Source organism: Cupressus sempervirens, chromosome 3 (genome assembly GCF_028749045.1).
Source record: "Cupressus sempervirens isolate cs-2001-9-10 chromosome 3, ASM2874904v1, whole genome shotgun sequence".
Classification (NCBI taxonomy): Eukaryota; Viridiplantae; Streptophyta; class Pinopsida; order Cupressales; family Cupressaceae; genus Cupressus; species Cupressus sempervirens.
In genome coordinates, this window is record NC_143120.1 from 367,515,561 (window position 1) to 367,521,311 (window position 5,751).

Below are 5,751 nucleotides of genomic sequence, written 5' to 3' on the forward strand. Positions count from 1 at the left end.
GCAAGAAAACGGCCGTTTGGACAAATTCAGAACAATCTTTTCCGTTAAATACATGTTTCCGTAAATTTTCGCTTCACTTTCCATAACGCCGGTGTAGGGCAGGTCTCGTGGTCGAATCTCCATATCTCCTGTGTTTCCTGTAAGCTTGTAGGCCCTAGCTCTAATCTTCTCAGTTTTTTGTGGATTTTAGCTTGTAATTTGACTTATAAATAATTTGTGCGTGTATATGCTTGCAGGAATTTTGGAAATGGGAATGAGAAGCTTTGTTTCGGCCCTAAAATCCAAGTTTAAGGAGGATAAATCGAAAAAAACAGTGTACCTTCGAATGGATCGGTCGGAGAGTATGAAGGCTGACGCGAACAGTAAGCGTGCACAGAAATTGATTGCTAAAACGCTCAAGGCTGCTGATAAATCGGGTGTAAAACCGCTCTCGTAGTAGTGCAAATAAATTTTTATATGATGATCAGTTCAGAGTATTGTAATCCAGGAGTCTGCATGAAAAGCATGATTCGAATTTTGTTATGTAATGTGTTTATACGACTGTAATCCTGGATTTCATATAAAATTAATGGCTATGTTTTAGTTGTATACAAAGATGTAATTGTTTCATTTGCCCCTTTGTTAGGGCTCTGTTTGATTCCTCTTCATTTTATATTATTTCGACTTTCCCTTTTAAATATCAGGAAGTTTGCATTATAATAACTGTGCTGTTGATTCTGGTTCAGGTTCCTCTTTATCTTATATTATTTGGTACTTGCCTTCGAAAGTATCAGGAAAATCGCATTATAATAGCTGTACTTTAGATTTTGGTTCAGGTTCCTCATTTTATTTCGTATCAATTCTAAAACATTTGGAAAATCGCACTAGAATAGCGGTGCTTGTGATTCTGGTTCAGTTTCCTCGTACTTTATTTCGTATTTCCCTTCTAAAACTATTAGGAAAATTGCATCAGAATAGCCGTGCTTTTGATTTTGGATAGGCAAATTTAATTGGGTTTTCAGTATTTGTATTTTTTCTTCAAAAATATTGTTATTATGAACTCCTGATTGTCAGAGAAATTGAAATGTCTAAAATTTTTCCAAAATTTATTTGGTGCGATATGTTAGAAATAAACTGTTAATAATTATACAGCTCTCCAATTGAAGAGTCATTTCAATGACAGATTTACTGCACTATTAGAGAGGGGATCGGAAGAGTCGCAACTTTTGCAAAAAAATTCTAACTAGGTGGAAGATTGAAACAAGTTCTATCCTAAAATCTTTTATAATATTCAACATTCTTCTTTTGAAACAATTTCTGTCCTAAAATCTTTTAATATATTCAACATGCTTCTTTTGCTAAAATATCAAGACAATTGAAATGATGTTTTTACAGTTTAAACTGTTTCTCTAATGGAGGATTTCTAATATTTTTCTTTTATTTTGTTCAATATTTAAGATTTCGTAAGTGTAAATTCGAGGTTATTGTAATGGATTTCAGGTACTTACGAACGGATGGGATTATAAAAATCTGTTCAACAGTTCATAATAATTATACAGCCCTCCAATTGAAGAATTATTTTAATGATCTGAAACACATGCTATTTACAAAATAGATTTGCAGCACTGTCAGTGGAAAGCTGAAAATTCATGCCAGTTATAAAAATTTCTAATTAAGCGGAAGACTGAAAATTCTCTGTCCTGAAATCTTCTATGTTCAAGATCTAAAATCTTCTTATTATGTTCAAAATTAATTTTGAAAAAAAAGTATGATAATTGAAATGAAGTTTTCACAGATTGTTTTAAAATTTAAAATCTTGTTAGCTAAAATTCAAGGCCACAATTTGTATATTTTGAATCCACATTTTTCATCACACTTGATGATCTATTATCAGCTGAGAAAATTATTCTTATTAAATTTTCTTAACCATCAGAACTGCCAAAATTATTTCTGGAAAGCGTTTCGTAGGACCAGGAAACTAACAGATTACCGGAAAATGTGTGATAATGGTGTTATTAGTATCTTTCAACTCAAGAAAAAAAGCAAAACACATATATTGAAATTCTATTGATATACCATGTTTCAAAGATTAGTTTATATTGAAATACATGTGGCGAAAAAGAAATCCTGAAATCATTAGGACTGCACTTCAGTATGAATAGAAATGTCAGGTCCACAATGTCTGACCTGTAGGTTTCACACAGGTTAGGCTTCCACAATTTTCTGCATGGTTGTTTTCACAAAAAGTAATCAGCACCACATGGGTTTGTAAGCAAAATGAACGCCTAATGATTAATAAAACCTACCCTTCATTTTTTTTTATCAACGGCTTGATAAAATAAAACAAGTGATATTCAAAAGCCTCAAATTAATATCCATTGTTTGACTTGTATCGCATTCAATTATTCTTAAAATTGAAATTCTGAGATCAGGACAATAAAAAACAATTTAAATATCTCCATATAAAACACAATAATAATAACAAGGACAAGGGCATTGAAAAAGAGAAAGATTAGGTATAGTGGAAGCAACAAGGCATGCTCAAAGTCTTCACACAAAAGATTCCAAACCAAATTGTCCAAAAAAAAATCAATTATCTAACTGACAAAGTTTCAGGCCTACGCAAGCACTTGTAAGACCACATTTATGTGGACCCGATTCCCTATTACCGTTTCTTCTTGACTTGGAATAATGGAATAACCTACCTTATAACGGGGGCAAAAGCCTGCACAAGATTTTGACCAAACAAAATGAAGAATTAAGATTAATATTAGAGGAATTACAGGGCAAGGGATAGGGTTGAAGTGAGAAATTATAAACCAGGCAAAAATTATTGTTGCCTTGATGTCATATTGGGCATTCATTTTTGAGTTTTATTAAATTGATTTGTTAACTTTTTATTGGTCTATAGTTGTTAATATGGAACGCTTTTGATTTTCTTGATCACAAGAAACAGTTACAAAATTGTATTGTCCAAAGGTTGGATGTAACTTCATGTGTCTTAATGTTTTGTTCTTTTGTTCAAGAAGGGCACAAGACTTGCAATTAATTGATCTTAAAAAATAGTAAACACAATCCATTTCAACAAAGTAATAAAATGTCGTGCTCTTTGTAGACAAGACATGATAATCTTAGCCCTTGTTTGACTATGTATCTAGAGATGGATGGGTTGGGGTTGAGTGATTTTTCATTGCTTTTTCTTTGACATTAGGTTCCATATATTTGGCACCCTTATGATTCATAGTGTAGATACCACTTAGATGTTCTAGATGGTGATCTTCAACATGTTGGTTAGTGATTTTATTTTCTTTTAGATGTGTGTATGTTGTCTTGATTATGACAATGATTATGAACATTTTTATTGTTGTCTAGTGATATGCAAGATATAGGATAAATGTGGATAAAATGTAATTATGACTATCTAATGTTTTGTGATATTAATATTCACATTGAAATGAAATGTTTTTGAAATTAAAAGCAGCTAGAAAATGAGGGCCGACCTGGAAGAACAAAACGTTGTAGAACAACTACAAGTCAGAAGAGACTAAACTTAGCTTATCCCCCATTTTAATTACAAAAAAGCATACATTAAAGTATTTGAAGATCTAGCAAGAAAACTGCAGACAATATCTAACATAATATATACAAAAACCATAATATTCGAGAGTCTGGGACAACACCATGAATAATGCTCACAAGGGTCGAGTGTTAAAGCAGTTAACATAATAAAAACTAAAACTTAAGACACAAGGAGAACTAATTCTCCTTATTCTTCTCCTTTTCCTCTAGTTCATCTAGTAGTAGTTGGAGCCAATCATCTACTAGGAACCTATAGAAAGAGCCTGTGGTATCCACTCTCATCGCCAGGTTGAAATATTCATTCTTCACATGTAGAAGGTGGAGGGTAGAAGTAATCAAATGCATCACCCTAACCAAAAACCTAGTAACCTCATCGAATCTCTGCTCTATGATCTCCTTCCTTTCTTCCATCTTTTTAAGGTCCTTGTTAATGAACCCCAACCCTTCTTGATTGTCGTGATTAGTAGGAAAGGGTAGTGGGGGGCCCTTGCTATGAGTCTATTCACCTTTTTCAGTTAACCATGGGAGGGATGTGAGAGTTTCACCAAGTTCACCACCTGGCTTCTTAGGGGTCTCATTCTTATGGGTGTCAAAGACATGGGAGAGGAGGGGGCTCAAATGACCACTATCCTTGCTAGTTCCCTCACTAATAATATCCTCCTCCTCATCCATAACATATTTCCTTCGAGAACTCTTACTTTCTAAATTTTCTAAGGAGGTTTGCGTTTACCACTTCCCATGGAATTAGAGCTAGGGGGCTCTCAATTTTGGGCCCAAGGTCCACATTCACATACTTTTTCTTATTTCTCAGGGATCTTTGCCTACCACCCTTCATTTCCATATTTAAGTCCATGAGCTGGATGTTTTTCTCCATTTTAATTTGCTTCATAATATGGTGTGAGTTGAGTTTCAGAGTTTTAGTTTCCACAGTGGACATCATCTCCATAGAGATTTGAGGGGTGAAGGTCAAAAGATCTGCATTAGGAAGGACCACCTGCACATTGATAGGTTGGATAGGACAAATGTTCCTATGGAAATCATAAATATTAAACATAAAAGCCTAGTGTAGGATTTTATAGGGTCTAGGTCTTTTAATCTTCTCCCTAACCTTAAGATGTTGTCCTCCATGGAATGTAGGAGAATAAATGAGAAGGAGATAAGGTCACGATTATGAAAATGGTTTAAAATGGGGAAATGGTAGTAGTAAAAAAATTGAAATCTATTCTCTAAGGTGAGATGTCTCATGATAGCATGACTTACCTCTTTTCAAGGATCTAATAACTCCATTCTAACAAAACCACCATGTTCACACATTGGGCTTTCATTAGGCTGAAAAAATTGGTTAAGGCTAGCTTCATCTACATCACAAGTTTCCTTCTACCATTTACGACCCTCCAAGGATAAACCACCGATCTTGGCAATGATCTCTTCATTGATCTCAAATGAGATCCCATTCACAATCACTCGTCTATTATTCCAAGATTAAAAAACTGCATGGAGACCGCTTCGTCATAACCCTCAATACACTACATAAATGACACCAAGCCACTCTCTTTCAGGTAAGTCTAGGAAACCTCTTCATAATTTTCAATAGATCTTAGCTTGAGATGAACATGATTATCACCCACTTCCCCACTCTCATCTAGATCCTTAATAAAATTTTTAGAGATATCCAACAGGTAACCCGAACTAGGATCCAATAAAGGCTAAAAAACTAGAGAGAGTACCCAGGAACTTGTAAGCTAAGGAAATAGAATGAGAAAAATCCAAATGAGAAAGCTTTGGGAAATAATGCCACATAACTAGCACCTTCCACAATGAATCATAATTATCATTGGTACTTTCTACTTTATTCATAACACCACTCCTTTCATTATTGATGCTCATCTTATCATTTTTAAAATCACCCATCCTTTCATCTCTAACATAATTCCACTAAATCTTGTGAAAGTCGGTGTATCCATTTAGGCATAAATCTCTCCCATTTTTATTGCCACTTTTTGGACCAATTAGAATTCCCTCATAATTACTAACAGTATGCTCACCTTTTTGTCAACCACTCAAAGGTAATTTTTAATAATATATAATCCTATCAACATTTAAGTCCTTAATGATTAGCATCTGGATATGAGCTAGAAGCTTAATACCATTTTCCCAAATACATGTTTCCACCATGGAATGACCCATAACCAC

The 5,751-nt window shown here is 34.2% G+C and overlaps 1 long non-coding RNA gene across 1 annotated transcript; it reads left to right on the forward strand.

Annotated features, from left to right (window-relative positions):
* Nucleotides 1–594, forward strand: LOC149566516 (uncharacterized). Its single transcript, XR_016361568.1, has 2 exons — nucleotides 1–139; nucleotides 237–594. It is a non-coding gene; the product is annotated as an uncharacterized LOC149566516 (long non-coding RNA).
* Nucleotides 595–5,751: the final 5,157 nt, after the last annotated feature.